The sequence below is a fragment of the Carassius gibelio genome, chromosome B18, assembly GCF_023724105.1.
Source record: "Carassius gibelio isolate Cgi1373 ecotype wild population from Czech Republic chromosome B18, carGib1.2-hapl.c, whole genome shotgun sequence".
NCBI lineage: Eukaryota > Metazoa > Chordata > Actinopteri > Cypriniformes > Cyprinidae > Carassius > Carassius gibelio.
Genome location: NC_068413.1, coordinates 16,525,141 through 16,538,566, shown reverse-complemented (window position 1 = coordinate 16,538,566; position 13,426 = coordinate 16,525,141). Strand labels below are relative to the sequence as shown.

General features: G+C 42.8%; 21 non-coding genes across 21 annotated transcripts; 3 read left to right on the top strand and 18 right to left on the bottom strand.

Moving 5' to 3' along the window:
- Window positions 1-576: 576 nt before the first annotated feature.
- trnaw-cca (transfer RNA tryptophan (anticodon CCA)) lies at window positions 577-648 on the bottom strand. Its single transcript has one exon. It is a non-coding gene; the product is annotated as a tRNA-Trp (tRNA).
- Window positions 649-1,100: 452 nt separating this feature from the next.
- On the bottom strand, window positions 1,101-1,172 carry trnaw-cca (transfer RNA tryptophan (anticodon CCA)). Its single transcript has one exon. It is a non-coding gene; the product is annotated as a tRNA-Trp (tRNA).
- A 139-nt stretch (window positions 1,173-1,311) lies between these two features.
- Window positions 1,312-1,398, top strand: trnay-gua (transfer RNA tyrosine (anticodon GUA)). The gene is given in 2 exon segments: window positions 1,312-1,348; window positions 1,363-1,398. It is a non-coding gene; the product is annotated as a tRNA-Tyr (tRNA).
- A 228-nt stretch (window positions 1,399-1,626) lies between these two features.
- On the bottom strand, window positions 1,627-1,697 carry trnar-ccg (transfer RNA arginine (anticodon CCG)). Its single transcript has one exon. It is a non-coding gene; the product is annotated as a tRNA-Arg (tRNA).
- A 433-nt stretch (window positions 1,698-2,130) lies between these two features.
- Window positions 2,131-2,202, bottom strand: trnaw-cca (transfer RNA tryptophan (anticodon CCA)). Its single transcript has one exon. It is a non-coding gene; the product is annotated as a tRNA-Trp (tRNA).
- Window positions 2,203-2,906: 704 nt separating this feature from the next.
- trnaw-cca (transfer RNA tryptophan (anticodon CCA)) lies at window positions 2,907-2,978 on the bottom strand. The gene has a single exon. It is a non-coding gene; the product is annotated as a tRNA-Trp (tRNA).
- Window positions 2,979-3,413: 435 nt separating this feature from the next.
- On the bottom strand, window positions 3,414-3,485 carry trnaw-cca (transfer RNA tryptophan (anticodon CCA)). Its single transcript has one exon. It is a non-coding gene; the product is annotated as a tRNA-Trp (tRNA).
- A 679-nt stretch (window positions 3,486-4,164) lies between these two features.
- Window positions 4,165-4,236, bottom strand: trnaw-cca (transfer RNA tryptophan (anticodon CCA)). Its single transcript has one exon. It is a non-coding gene; the product is annotated as a tRNA-Trp (tRNA).
- Window positions 4,237-4,690: 454 nt separating this feature from the next.
- On the bottom strand, window positions 4,691-4,762 carry trnaw-cca (transfer RNA tryptophan (anticodon CCA)). Its single transcript has one exon. It is a non-coding gene; the product is annotated as a tRNA-Trp (tRNA).
- Window positions 4,763-5,198: 436 nt separating this feature from the next.
- On the bottom strand, window positions 5,199-5,270 carry trnaw-cca (transfer RNA tryptophan (anticodon CCA)). The gene has a single exon. It is a non-coding gene; the product is annotated as a tRNA-Trp (tRNA).
- Window positions 5,271-5,724: 454 nt separating this feature from the next.
- trnaw-cca (transfer RNA tryptophan (anticodon CCA)) lies at window positions 5,725-5,796 on the bottom strand. The gene has a single exon. It is a non-coding gene; the product is annotated as a tRNA-Trp (tRNA).
- Window positions 5,797-6,231: 435 nt separating this feature from the next.
- On the bottom strand, window positions 6,232-6,303 carry trnaw-cca (transfer RNA tryptophan (anticodon CCA)). Its single transcript has one exon. It is a non-coding gene; the product is annotated as a tRNA-Trp (tRNA).
- A 915-nt stretch (window positions 6,304-7,218) lies between these two features.
- trnay-gua (transfer RNA tyrosine (anticodon GUA)) lies at window positions 7,219-7,305 on the top strand. The gene is given in 2 exon segments: window positions 7,219-7,255; window positions 7,270-7,305. It is a non-coding gene; the product is annotated as a tRNA-Tyr (tRNA).
- Window positions 7,306-7,533: 228 nt separating this feature from the next.
- trnaw-cca (transfer RNA tryptophan (anticodon CCA)) lies at window positions 7,534-7,605 on the bottom strand. Its single transcript has one exon. It is a non-coding gene; the product is annotated as a tRNA-Trp (tRNA).
- A 437-nt stretch (window positions 7,606-8,042) lies between these two features.
- Window positions 8,043-8,114, bottom strand: trnaw-cca (transfer RNA tryptophan (anticodon CCA)). Its single transcript has one exon. It is a non-coding gene; the product is annotated as a tRNA-Trp (tRNA).
- A 171-nt stretch (window positions 8,115-8,285) lies between these two features.
- On the bottom strand, window positions 8,286-8,357 carry trnaw-cca (transfer RNA tryptophan (anticodon CCA)). The gene has a single exon. It is a non-coding gene; the product is annotated as a tRNA-Trp (tRNA).
- Window positions 8,358-8,808: 451 nt separating this feature from the next.
- Window positions 8,809-8,880, bottom strand: trnaw-cca (transfer RNA tryptophan (anticodon CCA)). The gene has a single exon. It is a non-coding gene; the product is annotated as a tRNA-Trp (tRNA).
- A 139-nt stretch (window positions 8,881-9,019) lies between these two features.
- Window positions 9,020-9,106, top strand: trnay-gua (transfer RNA tyrosine (anticodon GUA)). The gene is given in 2 exon segments: window positions 9,020-9,056; window positions 9,071-9,106. It is a non-coding gene; the product is annotated as a tRNA-Tyr (tRNA).
- A 206-nt stretch (window positions 9,107-9,312) lies between these two features.
- trnaw-cca (transfer RNA tryptophan (anticodon CCA)) lies at window positions 9,313-9,384 on the bottom strand. Its single transcript has one exon. It is a non-coding gene; the product is annotated as a tRNA-Trp (tRNA).
- Window positions 9,385-11,118: 1,734 nt separating this feature from the next.
- Window positions 11,119-11,190, bottom strand: trnaw-cca (transfer RNA tryptophan (anticodon CCA)). The gene has a single exon. It is a non-coding gene; the product is annotated as a tRNA-Trp (tRNA).
- A 437-nt stretch (window positions 11,191-11,627) lies between these two features.
- Window positions 11,628-11,699, bottom strand: trnaw-cca (transfer RNA tryptophan (anticodon CCA)). Its single transcript has one exon. It is a non-coding gene; the product is annotated as a tRNA-Trp (tRNA).
- Window positions 11,700-13,426: the final 1,727 nt, after the last annotated feature.

The following is a 13,426-nucleotide window of genomic DNA, read 5'->3' as shown; positions in this document are numbered from 1 at the left end:
ATGAGAATAAAATAAAAATCAATCTTAGAAACGAAAGAATTATTAAATCAAAAACATTACTGTCAAAATCAATCTTAGAAACGAAACAATAATTAAATTCAAATACATTACTTTTAAAATCAAACTTGGACACGAAACAATCGATTTACGATTTTTAACAAATACACGCATAACTTTATGTGACAGCGTGGATTCGAACCTACGATTTCCTGAATTTCTCGCGCTTCTCTTCCTCTCTCTCCCCTCTTCCCCCCCTTCTTATACAGACAATTGTTCCCCAGCTTTAGCTCAGCTGGTAGAGCGAAGGACTGTAAATGAGTTGTTGGGTATCCTTAGGTCGCTGGTTCGATTCCGGCTCGAAGGAGTGTGATTTTAAATTCAGATCAAATATTTTCACATTTCCTTTAGACTTCGTATTGGCAGTTAAAAAAAGCCAATGGGTCAAGATCCAAATATATAACTTTACAGAGTGGAAGTAGTGTTTGTCATATTAGAGGCTTCTTTTTTACAAGCTTCAATATTTATGAAAACACTTGACGTTGGACTTCATACGTTTAATGTAAAGAAGAGATGGGTTGACCCCGACGTGATTTGAACACGAAACCTTCTGATCTGGAGTCAGACGCGCTACCGTTGCGCCACGAGGTCTTAAAAAACAGGTTATTGCTTCCTTTGCATGGCCGTTGATGCATTCACCACAAAAAGGAGCCTATTTTTCTCAATAACCTCGAGAGGTACGGATGTCTGATTTTCTTGGAAACTTTTCATGCATTACGCTTTTTCCATCCTTCGATAGCTCAGCTGGTAGAGCGGGGGACTGTAGATGAGTTGTTGGGTATCCTTATGTCACTGGTTCAATTCCGGCTCGAAGGAGTGTGATTTTAAATTCAGATCAAATATTTTCACATTTCCTTTAGACTTCGTATTGGCAGTTAAAAAAAGCCAATGGGTCAAGATCCAAATATATCACTTTACAGAGTGGAAGGAGTGTTTGTCATATTAGAGGCTTCTTTTTTACAAGCTTCAATAATTATGAAAACAAAGCTGGATGAAAACACTTGACGTTGAACTTCATACTTTAATGTAAAGAAGAGACGGCTTGACCCCGACGTGATTTGAACACGCAACCTTCTGATCTGGAGTCAGACGCGCTACCGTTGCGCCACGAGGTCTTAAAAAACAGGTAATTGCTTCCTTTGCATGGCCGTTGACGCATTCACCACAAAAATGGAGCCTATTTTTCTCAATAACCTCGAGAGGAACGGATGTCTGATTTTCTTGGAAACTTTTCGTGCCTTACGCCTTTTCCATCCTTCGATAGCTCAGCTGGTAGAGCGGAGGACTGTAGATGAGTTGTTGGGTATCCTTAGGTCGCTGGTTCAATTCCGGCTCGAAGGAGTGTGATTTTAAATTCAGATCAAATATTTTCACATTTCCTTTAGACTTCATATTGGCAGTTAAAAAAAGCCAATGGGTCAAGATCCAAATATATCACTTTACAGAGTGGAAGGAGTGTTTGTCATATTAGAGGCTTCTTTTTTACAAGCTTCAATAATTATGAAAACAAAGCTGGATGAAAACACTTGACGTTGGACTTCATACTTTTAATGTAAAGAAGAGATGGCTTGACCCCGACGTGATTTGAACACGCAACCTTCTGATCCGGAGTCAGACGCGCTACCATTGCGCCACGAATCTTAAAAAACAGGTTATTGCTTCCTTTGCATGGCCGTTGACGCATTCACCTCAAAAAGGAGCCTATTTTTCCCAATAACCTCGAGAGGTACGGATGTCTGAATTTCTTGACACCTTCTGGTGCCTTATGCGTTACATCCTTCGATAGCTCAGCTGGTAGAGCGGAGGACTGTAGATGAGTTGTTGGGTATCCTTAGGTCGCTGGTTCGATTGCGGCTCCAAGGAGTGTGATTTTAAATTCAGAGCAAATATTTTCACATTTCCTATAGACCTCGTATTGGCAGTTAAAAAAGCCAATGGGTCAAGATCCAAATATATCACCTTACAGAGTGGAAAGAGCGTTTGTCATATTAGAGGCTTCTTTTTTACACGCTTCAATATTTATGAAAACACTTGAATTGGACTTCATACGTTTAATGTAAAGAAGAGATGGGTTGACCCCGACGTGATTTGAACACGCAACCTTCTGATCTGGAGTCAGACGCGCTACCGTTGCGCCACGAGGTCTTAAAAAACAGGTTATTGCTTCCTTTGCATGGCCGTTGACGCATTCACCACAAAAAGGAGCCTATTTTTCCCAATAACCTCGAGAGGTACGGACGTCTGAATTTCTTGACACCTTCTGGTGCCTTATGATGAAAACGCTTGACTTTGGACTTCATACTTTTAATGTAAAGAAGAGATGGCTTGTCCCCGACGTGATTTGAAAACGCAACCTTCTGATCTGGAGTAAGACGCGCTACCGTTGCGCCACAAGGTCTTAAAAAACAGGTTATTGCTTCCTTTCCATGGCCGTTGATGCATTCACCCCAATAAGGAGCCTATTTTTCCCAATAACCTCGAGAGGTACGTATGTCTGAATTTCTTGACACCTTCTGGTGCCTTATGCGTTACATCCTTCGATAGCTCAGCTGGTAGAGCGGAGGACTGTAGATGAGTTGTTGGGTATCCTTACGTCGCTGGTTCAATTCCGGCTCGAATGAGTCTGTTTTTAAATTCAGATCAAATATTTTCACATTTCCTTTAGACTTCATATTGGCAGTTAAAAAAAGCCAATGGGTCAAGATCCAAATATATCATTTTACAGAGTGGAAGGAGTGTTTGTCATATTAGAGGCTTCTTTTTTACAAGCTTCAATAATTATGAAAACAAAGCTGGATGAAAACACTTGACGTTGGACTTCATTCTTTTAATGTAAAGAAGAGATGGCTTGACCCCAACGTGATTTGAACACGCAACCTTCTGATCTGGAGTCAGACGCGCTACCGTTGCGTCACAAGGTCTTAAAAAACAGGTTATTGCTTCCTTTGCATGGTCGTTGACGCATTCACCACAAAAAGGAGCCTATTTTTCCCAATAACCTCGAGAAGTACGGATGTCTGAATTTCTTGACACCTTCTGGTGCCTTATGCGTTACATCCTTCGATTGCTCAGCTGGTAGAGCGGAGGACTGTAGATGAGTTGTTGGGTATCCTTAGGTCGCTGGTTCAATTCCGGCTCGAAGCAGTGTGATTTTAAATTCAGATCAAATATTTTCACATTTCCTTTAGACTTCGTATTGGCAGATAAAAAAAGCCAATGGGTCAAGATCCAAATATATCACCTTACAGAGTGGAAAGAGCGTTTGTCATATTAGAGGCTTCTTTTTTACACGCTTCGATATTTATGAAAACACTTGACGTTGGACTTCATACGTTTAATGTAAAGAAGAGATGGGTTGACCCCGACGTGATTTGAACACGCAACCTTCTGATCTGGAGTCAGACGCGCTACCGTTGCGCCACGAGGTCTTAAAAAACAGGTTATTGCTTCCTTTGCATGGCCGTTGACGCATTCACCACAAAAAGGAGCCTATTTTTCCCAATAACCTCGAGAGGTACGGATGTCTGAATTTCTTGACACCTTATGATGAAAACGCTTGACTTTGGACTTCATACTTTTAATGTAAAGAAGAGATGGCTTGACCCCAACGTGATTTGAACACGCAACCTTCTGATCTGGAGTCAGACGCGCTACCGTTGCGTCACAAGGACTTAAAAAGCAGGTTATTGCTTCCTTTGCCTGGCCGTTGATGCATTCAGCCCAATAAGGAGCCTACTTTTCCCAATAACCTCAAGAGGTACGGATGTCTGATTTTCTTGGAAACTTTTCGTGCCTTACGATTTTTCCATCCTTCTAGAGCTCAGCTGGTAGAGCGAAGGACTGAAGATGAGTTGTTGGGTATCCTTAGGTCGCTGGTTCGATTGCGGCTCCAAGGAGTGTGATTTTAAATTCAGAGCAAATATTTTCACATTTCCTTTAGACCTCGTATTGGCAGTTAAAAAAACCAATGGGTCAAGATCCAAATATATCACCTTACAGAGTGGAAGGAGCGTTTGTCATATTAGAGGCTTCTTTTTTACACGCTTCAATAATTATGAAAACACTTGACGTTGGACTTCATACTTTTAATGTAAAGAAGAGACGGCTTGACCCCGACGTGATTTGAACACGCAACCTTCTGATCTGGAGTCAAACGCGCTACCGTTGCGCCACGAGGTCTTAAAAAACAGGTTATTGCTTCCTTTCCATGGCCGTTGATGCATTCACCACAAAAATGGAGCCTATTGTTCTCAATAACCTCGAGAGGTACGGATGTCTGATTTTCTTGGAAACTTTTCGTGCCTTACGCTTTTCCCATCCTTTGATAGCTCAGCTGGTAGAGCGGAGGACTGTAGATGAGTTGTTGGGTATCCTTAGGTCACTGGTTCAATTCCGGCTAGAAGGAGTGTGATTTTAAATTCAGATCAAATATTTTCACATTTCCTTTAGACTTCATATTGGCAGTTAAAAAAAGCCAATGGGTCAAGATCCAAATATATCACTTTACAGAGTGGAAGGAGTGTTTGTCATATTAGAGGCTTCTTTTTTACAAGCTTCAATAATTATGAAAACAAAGCTGGATGAAAACACTTGACGTTGGACTTCATAATTTTAATGTAAAGAAGAGATGGCTTGACCCCGACGTGATTTGAACACACAACCTTCTGATCTGGAGTCAGACGCGCTACCGTTGCGCCACGAGGTCTTAAAAAACAGGTTATTGCTTCCTTTGCATGGCCGTTGATGCATTCACCCCAATAAGGAGCCTAATTTTCCCAATAACCTCAAGAGGTACGGATGTCTGATTTTCTTGGAAACTTTTCGTGCCTTACGATTTTTCCATCCTTCTATAGCTCAGCTGGTAGAGCGAAGGACTGAAGATGAGTTGTTGGGTATCCTTAGGTCGCTGGTTTGATTGCGGCTCCAATGAGTGTGATTTTAAATTCAGAGCAAATATTTTCACATTTCCTTTAGACCTCGTATTGGCAGTTAAAAAAGCCAATGGGTCAAGATCCAAATATATCACCTTACAGAGTGGAAGGAGCGTTTGTCATATTAGAGGCTTCTTTTTTACACGCTTCAATAATTATGAAAACAATTGACGTTGGACTTCATACTTTTAATGTAAAGAAGAGACGGCTTGACCCCGACGTGATTTGAACACGCAACCTTCTGATCTGGAGTCAGACGCGCTACCGTTGCGCCACGAGGTCTTAAAAAATTGGTTATTGCTTCCTTTGCATGGCCGTTGACGCATTCACCACAAAAATGGAGCCTATTGTTCTCAATAACCTCGAGAGGTACGGATGTCTGATTTTCTTGGAAACTTTTCGTGCCTTACGCTTTTTCCATCCTTTGATAGCTCAGCTGGTAGATCGGAGGACTGTAGATGAGTTGTTGGGTATCCTTAGGTCGCTGGTTCAATTCCGGCTCGAAGGAGTGTGATTTTAAATTCAGATCAAATATTTTCACATTTCCTTTAGACTTCATATTGGCAGTTAAAAAAAGCCAATGGGTCAAGATCCAAATATATCACTTTACAGAGTGGAAGGAGTGTTTGTCATATTAGAGGCTTCTTTTTTACAAGCTTCAATAACTATGAAAACAAAGCTGGATGAAAACACTTGACGTTGGACTTCATAATTTTAATGTAAAGAAGAGATGGCTTGACCCCGACGTGATTTGAACACGCAACCTTCTGATCTGGAGTCAGACGCGCTACCGTTGCGCCACGAGGTCTTAAAAAACAGGTTATTGCTTCCTTTGCATGGCCGTTGATGCATTCACCCCAATAAGGAGCCTACTTTTCCCAATAACCTCAAGAGGTACGGATGTCTGATTTTCTTGGAAACTTTTCGTGCCTTACAATTTTCCATCCTTCGATAGCTCAGCTGGTAGAGCGGAGGACTGTAGATGAGTTGTTGGGTATCCTTAGGTCGCTGGTTCGATTGCGGCTCCAAGGAGTGTGATTTTAAATTCAGAGCAAATATTTTCACATTTCCTATAGACCTCGTATTGGCAGTTAAAAAAGCCAATGGGTCAAGATCCAAATATATCACCTTACAGAGTGGAAAGAGCGTTTGTCATATTAGAGGCTTCTTTTTTACACGCTTCTATATTTATGAAAACACTTGACGTTGGACTTCATACGTTTAATGTAAAGAAGAGATGGGTTGACCCCGACGTGATTTGAACACGCAACCTTCTGATCTGGAGTCAGACGCGCTACCGTTGCGCCACGAAGTCTTAAAAAACAGGTTATTGCTTCCTTTGCATGGCCATTGACGCATTCACCACAAAAAGGAGCCTATTTTTCCCAATAACCTCGAGAGGTACGGATGTCTGAATTTCTTGACACCTTCTGGTGCCTTATGATGAAAACGCTTGACTTTGGACTTCATACTTTTAATGTAAAGAAGAGATGGCTTGTCCCCGACGTGATTTGAAAACGCAACCTTCTGATCTGGAGTAAGACGCGCTACCGTTGCGCCACAAGGTCTTAAAAAACAGGTTATTGCTTCCTTTCCATGGCCGTTGATGCATTCACCCCAATAAGGAGCCTATTTTTCCCAATAACCTCGAGAGGTACGTATGTCTGAATTTCTTGACACCATCTGGTGCCTTATGCGTTACATCCTTCGATAGCTCAGCTGGTAGAGCGGAGGACTGTAGATGAGTTGTTGGGTATCCTTAGATCGCTGGTTCAATTCCGGCTTGAAGGAGTGTGATTTTAAATTCAGATCAAATATTTTCACATTTCCTTTAGACTTCGTATTGGCAGTTAAAAAAAAATAAAATGGGTCAAGATTCAAATATATCACTTTACAGACTGGAAGGAGTGTTTGTCATATTAGAGGCTTCTTTTTTACAAGCTTCAATAATTATGAAAACAAAGCCTGATGAAAACACTTGACGTTGGACTTCATACTTTTAATGTAAAGAAGAGACGGCTTGACCCCGACGTGATTTGAACACGCAACCTTCTGATCTGGAGTCAGACGCGCTACCGTTGCGTCACAAGGACTTAAAAAGCAGGTTATTGCTTCCTTTGCCTGGCCGTTGATGCATTCACCCCAATAAGGAGCCTACTTTTCCCAATAACCTCAAGAGGTACGGATGTCTGATTTTCTTGGAAACTTTTCGTGCCTTACAATTTTCCATCCTTCGATAGCTCAGCTGGTAGAGCGAAGGACTGTAGATGAGTTGTTGGGTATCCTTAGGTCGCTGGTTCGATTCCGGCTCGAAGGAGTGTGATTTTAAATTCAGATCAAATATTTTCACATTTCCTTTAGACTTCGTATTGGCAGTTAAAAAAAGCCAATGGGTCAAGATTCAAATATATCACTTTACAGAGTGGAAGGAGTGTTTGTCATATTAGAGGCTTCTTTTTTACAAGCTTCAATAATTATGAAAACAAAGCTTGATGAAAACACTTGACGTTGGACTCCATACTTTTAATGTAAAGAAGAGACGGCTTGACCCCGACGTGATTTGAACACGCAACCTTCTGATCTGGAGTCAGACGCGCTACCGTTGCGCCACGAGGTCTTAAAAAACAGGTTATTGCTTCCTTTGCATGGCCGTTGACGCATTCACCACAAAAATGGAGCCTATTTTTCTCAATAACCTCGAGAGGTACGGATGTCTGATTTTCTTGGAAACTTTTCGTGCCTTACGCTTTTTCCATCCTTCGATAGCTCAGCTGGTAGAGCGGAGGACTGTAGATGAGTTCTTGGGTATCCTTAGGTCGCTGGTTCGATTGCGGCTCCAAGGAGTGTGATTTTAAATTCAGAGCAAATATTTTCACATTTCCTATAGACCTCGTATTGGCAGTTAAAAAAGCCAATGGGTCAAGATCCAAATATATCACCTTACAGAGTGGAAAGAGCGTTTGTCATATTAGAGGCTTCTTTTTTACACGCTTCTATATTTATGAAAACACTTGACGTTGGACTTCATACGTTTAATGTAAAGAAGAGATGGGTTGACCCCGACGTGATTTGAACACGCAACCTTCTGATCTGGAGTCAGACGCGCTACCGTTGCGCCACGAGGTCTTAAAAAACAGGTTATTGCTTCCTTTGCATGGCCGTTGACGCATTCACCACAAAAAGGAGCCTATTTTTCCCAATAACCTCGAGAGGTACGGATGTCTGAATTTCTTGACATCTTATGATGAAAACGCTTGACTTTGGACTTCATACTTTTAATGTAAAGAAGAGATGGCTTGTCCTCGACGTGATTTGAACACGCAACCTTCTGATCTGGAGTCAGACGCGCTACCGTTGCGCCACGAGGTCTTAAAAAACAGGTTATTGCTTCCTTTGCATTGCCGTTGACGAATTCACCAGAAAAAGGAGCCTATTTTTCCCAATAACCTCGAGAGGTACGGATGTCTGAATTTCTTGACACCTTCTGGTGCCTTATGTGTTACATCCTTCGATAGCTCAGCTGGTAGAGCGGAGGACTGTAGATGAGTTGTTGGGTATCCTTAGGTCACTGGTTCAATTCCGGCTCGAAGGAGTGTGATTTTAAATTCAGATCAAATATTTTCACATTTCCTTTAGACTTCGTATTGGCAGTTAAAAAAAGCCAATGGGTCAAGTTCCAAATATATCACTTTACAGAGTGGAAGGAGTGTTTGTCATATTAGAGGCTTCTTTTTTACAAGCTTCAATAATTATGAAAACAAAGCTGGATGAAAACACTTGACGTTGGACTTCATACTTTTAATGTAAAGAAGAGACGGCTTGACCCCGACGTGATTTGAACACGCAACCTTCTGATCTGGAGTCAGACGCGCTACCGTTGCGCCACAAGGTCTTAAAAAACAGGTTATTGCTTCCTTTGCATGGCCGTTGACGCATTCACCACAAAAATGGAGCCTATTTTTCTCAATAACCTCGAGAGGTACGGATGTCTGATTTTCTTGGAAACTTTTCGTGCCTTACGCTTTTTCCATCCTTCGATAGCTCAGCTGGTAGAGCGGAGGACTGTAGATGAGTTGTTGGGTATCCTTAGGTCGCTGGTTCAATTCCGGCTCGAAGGAGTGTGATTTTAAATTCAGATCAAATATTTTCACATTTCCTTTAGACTTTGTATTGGCAGTTAAAAAAAGCCAATGGGTCAAGATCCAAATATATCACTTTACAGAGTGGAAGGAGTGTTTGTCATATTAGAGGCTTCTTTTTTACACGCTTCAATATTTATGAAAACGCTTGACGTTGGACTTCATACGTTTAATGTAAAATGGGCTGACCCCGACGTGATTTGAACACGCAACCTTCTGATCTGGAGTCAGACGCGCTACCGTTGCGCCACGAGGTCTTAAAAAACAGGTTATTGCTTCCTTTGCATGGCCGTTGACGCATTCACCACAAAAAGGAGCCTATTTTTCCCAATAACCTCGAGAGGTATGGATGTCTGAATTTCTTGACACCTTCTGGTGCATTATGATGAAAACGCTTGACTTTGGACTTCATACTTTTAATGTAAAGAAGAGATGGCTTGTCCCCAACTTGATTTGAACATGCAACCTTCTGATCTGGAGTCAGATGGGCTACCGTTGCGCCACGAGGTCTTAAAAAACAGGTTATTGCTTCCTTTCCATGGCCGTTGATGCATTCACCCCAATAATGAGCCTATTTTTCCCAATAACCTTGAGAGGTACGTATGTCTGAATTTCTTGACACCTTCTGGTGCCTTATGCATTACATCCTTCGATAGCTCAGCTGGTAGAGCGGAGGACTGTAGATGAGTTGTTGGGTTTCTACGACGCTGGTTCAATTCCGGCTCAAATGAGTCTGATTTTAAATTCAGATCAAATATTTTCACATTTCCTTTAGACTTCATATTGGCAGTTAAAAAAAGCCAATGGGTCAAGATCCAAATATATCACTTTACAGAGTGGAAGGAGTGTTTGTCATATTAGAGGCTTCTTTTTTACAAGCTTCAATAATTATGAAAACAAAGCTGGATGAAAACACTTGACGTTGGACTTCATTCTTTTAATGTAAAGAAGAGATGGCTTGACCCCAACGTGATTTGAACACTCAACTTTCTGATCTGGAGTCAGACGCGCTACCGTTGCGTCACAAGGTCTTAAAAAGCAGGTTATTGCTTCCTTTGCATGGCCGTTGATGCATTCACCCCAATAAGGAGCCTACTTTTCCCAATAACCTCAAGAGGTACGGATGTCTGATTTTCTTGGAAACTTTTCATGCCTTACGGTTTTTCCATCCTTCGATAGCTCAGCTGGTAGAGCAAAGGACTGTAGATGAGTTGTTGGGTATCCTTAGGTTGCTGGTTCAATTCCAGCTCGAAGGTGTGTGATTTTAAATTCAGATCAAATATTTTCTCATATCCTTTAGACTTCGTATTGGCAGTTAAAAAAAGCCAATGGGTCAAGATCCAAATATATCACTTTACAGAGTGGAAGTAGTGTTTGTCATATTAGAGGCTTCTTTTTTACAGCTTCAATAATTATGAAAACGAAGCTGGATGAAAACGCTTGACGTTGGACTTCATACTTTTAATGTAAAGAAGAGATGGCTTGACCCCGACATGATTTGAACACGCAACCTTCTGATCTGGAGTCAGATGCGGTACCGTTGCGTCACAAGGACTTAAAAAGCAGGTTATTGCTTCCTTTGCATGGCCATTGATGCATTCACCCCAATAAGGAGCCTACTTTTCCCAATAACCTCAAGAGGAACGGTTGTCTGATTTTCTTGGAAACTTTTCGTGCCTTACGATTTATCCATCCTTCGATAGCTCAGCTGGTAGAGCGAAGGACTGTAGATGAGTTGTTGGGTATCCTTAGGTCGCTGGTTCGATTGCGGCTCCAAGGAGTGTGATTTTAAATTCAGAGCAAATATTTTCACATTTCCTTTAGACCTCGTATTGGCAGTTAAAAAAGCCAATGGGTCAAGATCCAAATATATCACCTTACAGAGTGGAAAGAGCGTTTGTCATATTAGAGGCTTCTTTTTTACACGCTTCAATAATTATGAAAACACTTGACGTTGGACTTCATACGTTTAATGTAAAGAAGAGACGGCTTGACCCCGACGTGATTTGAACACGCAACCTTCTGATCTGGAGTCAAACGCGCTACCGTTGTGCCACGAGGTCTTAAAAAACAGGTTATTGCTTCCTTTGCATGGCCGTTGACGCATTCACCACAAAAAGGAGCCTATTTTTCTCAATAACCTCGAGAGCTACGGATGTCTGATTTTCTTGGAAACTTTTCGTGCCTTACGCTTTTTCCATCCTTCGATAGCTCAGCTGGTAGAGCGGAGGACTGTAGATGAGTTGTTGGGTATCCTTAGGTCGCTGGTACAATTCCGGCTCGAAGGAGTGTGATTTTAAATTCAGATCAAATATTTTCACATTTCCTTTAGACTTCTTATTGGCAGTTAAAAAAAGCCAATGGGTCAAGATCCAAATATATCACCTTACAGAGTGGAAGGAGCGTTTGTCATATTAGAGGCTTCTTTTTTACACGCTTCAATAATTATGAAAACACTTGACGTTGGACTTCATACGTTTAATGTAAAGAAGAGACGGCTTGACCCCGACGTGATTTGAACACGCAACCTTCTGATCTGGAGTCAGACACGCTACCGTTGCGCCAGGAGGTCTTAAAAAGCAGGTTATTGCTTCCTTTGCATGGCCGTTGATGCATTCACCCCAATAAGGAGCCTACTTTTCCCAATAACCTCAAGAGGTACGGATGTCTGATTTTCTTGGAAACTTTTCGTGCCTTACGATTTTTCCATCCTTCTATAGCTCAGCTGGTAGAGCGAAGGACTGAAGATGAGTTGTTGGGTATCCTTAGGTCGCTGGTTCGATTGCGGCTCCAAGGAGTGTGATTTGCTCCTGCAACCCATCCTGAACACCTCTCCAATCAAGCACTCTCACCATTCTCACCTCCTGCATCCCCCCTCTCCCCCACACCTGCAATTCAGATCAGCGAGGATGCGGTGCGCCAGGTCTTCCGGAAGCAGAAAAGGAAAAAAGCACCAGGCCCAGATTGTGTTACACCAGCCTGTCTGAAATCCTGTGCTGACCAGCTGGCCCCCATCTTCACACAGATCTTCAACAGATCGCTGGAGCTGTGCGAAGTCCCTTCATGCCTCAAACGTTCCACCATCATCCCCATCCCTAAGAAACCCAAAATTACAGGACTAAATGACTACAGGCCTGTGGCTCTAACGTCTGTAGTCATGAAGTCATTTGAAAAACTGGTGCTGGCCCACCTGAAGGACATCACTGGACCCTTGCTGGATCCTCTTCAGTTTGCCTACAGAGCAAACAGGTCTGTGGACGATGCAGTAAACATTGGACTGCATTATGTTCTGCAACACCTAGACAGACCGGGGACTTATGTGAGGATCCTGTTTGTGGACTTCAGCTCGGCCTTCAACACGATCATCCCAAACCTCCTCCTGCCCAAACTAAATCAGCTCTCCGTGCCCACCTCCGTCTGTCAGTCGATCAACAGCTTCCTGACAGACAGGCAGCAGCTAGTGAGGCTGGGAAAATACACATCCAGCACCCGTACAATCAGCACCGGAGCTCCCCAGGGCTGCGTTCTCTCCCCACTGCTCTTCTCCCTGTACACCAACGATTGCACATCTAAGGACCCCTCTGTCAAGCTCCTGAAGTTTGCAGATGACACCACACTCATCGGCCTCATTCAGGACGGTGACGAGTCTGCTTACAGACAGGAGGTAAAAGAGCTGGCTGTCTGGTGCAGTCTCAACAACCTGGAGCTTAACACCCTCAAAACAGTGGAGATGATCGTGGACTTCAGGAGAAACCCCCCTGCACTCCCCCCACTCACCATCATGAACAGCCCTGTGACTGCAGTGGAGTCATTCAGGTTCCTGGGTACCACCATCTCTCAGGACCTGAAGTGGGACATTCACATTGACTCCATTGTAAAAAAGGCCCAGCAGAGGTTGTACTTTCTCCGCCAGCTGAGGAAGTTAAACCTGCCACAGGAGCTGCTGAAACAGTTCTACTCCACCATCATTGAATCCATCCTCTGCACTTCAGTAACTGTCTGGTTCAGCTCAGCTTCTAAATCTGACCTCAGAAGACTACAGAGGGTAGTCCGGACTGCTGAGCGAATCATCGGTTCAACTCTCCCATCTATTCAAGAACTGTACTTATCCAGAGTGAGAAAAAGGGCTGTCAAAATCACTCTGGACCCCTCACATCCAGCACACTCCCTCTTTGAACTGTTGCCATCTGGTCGACGCTACAGAGCACTGAGCACTAGAACGACCAGACACAGGACCAGTTTCTTCCCTCAGGCAATCCATCTTATGAACAGCTGACAATAATGGCGAACACACTACAC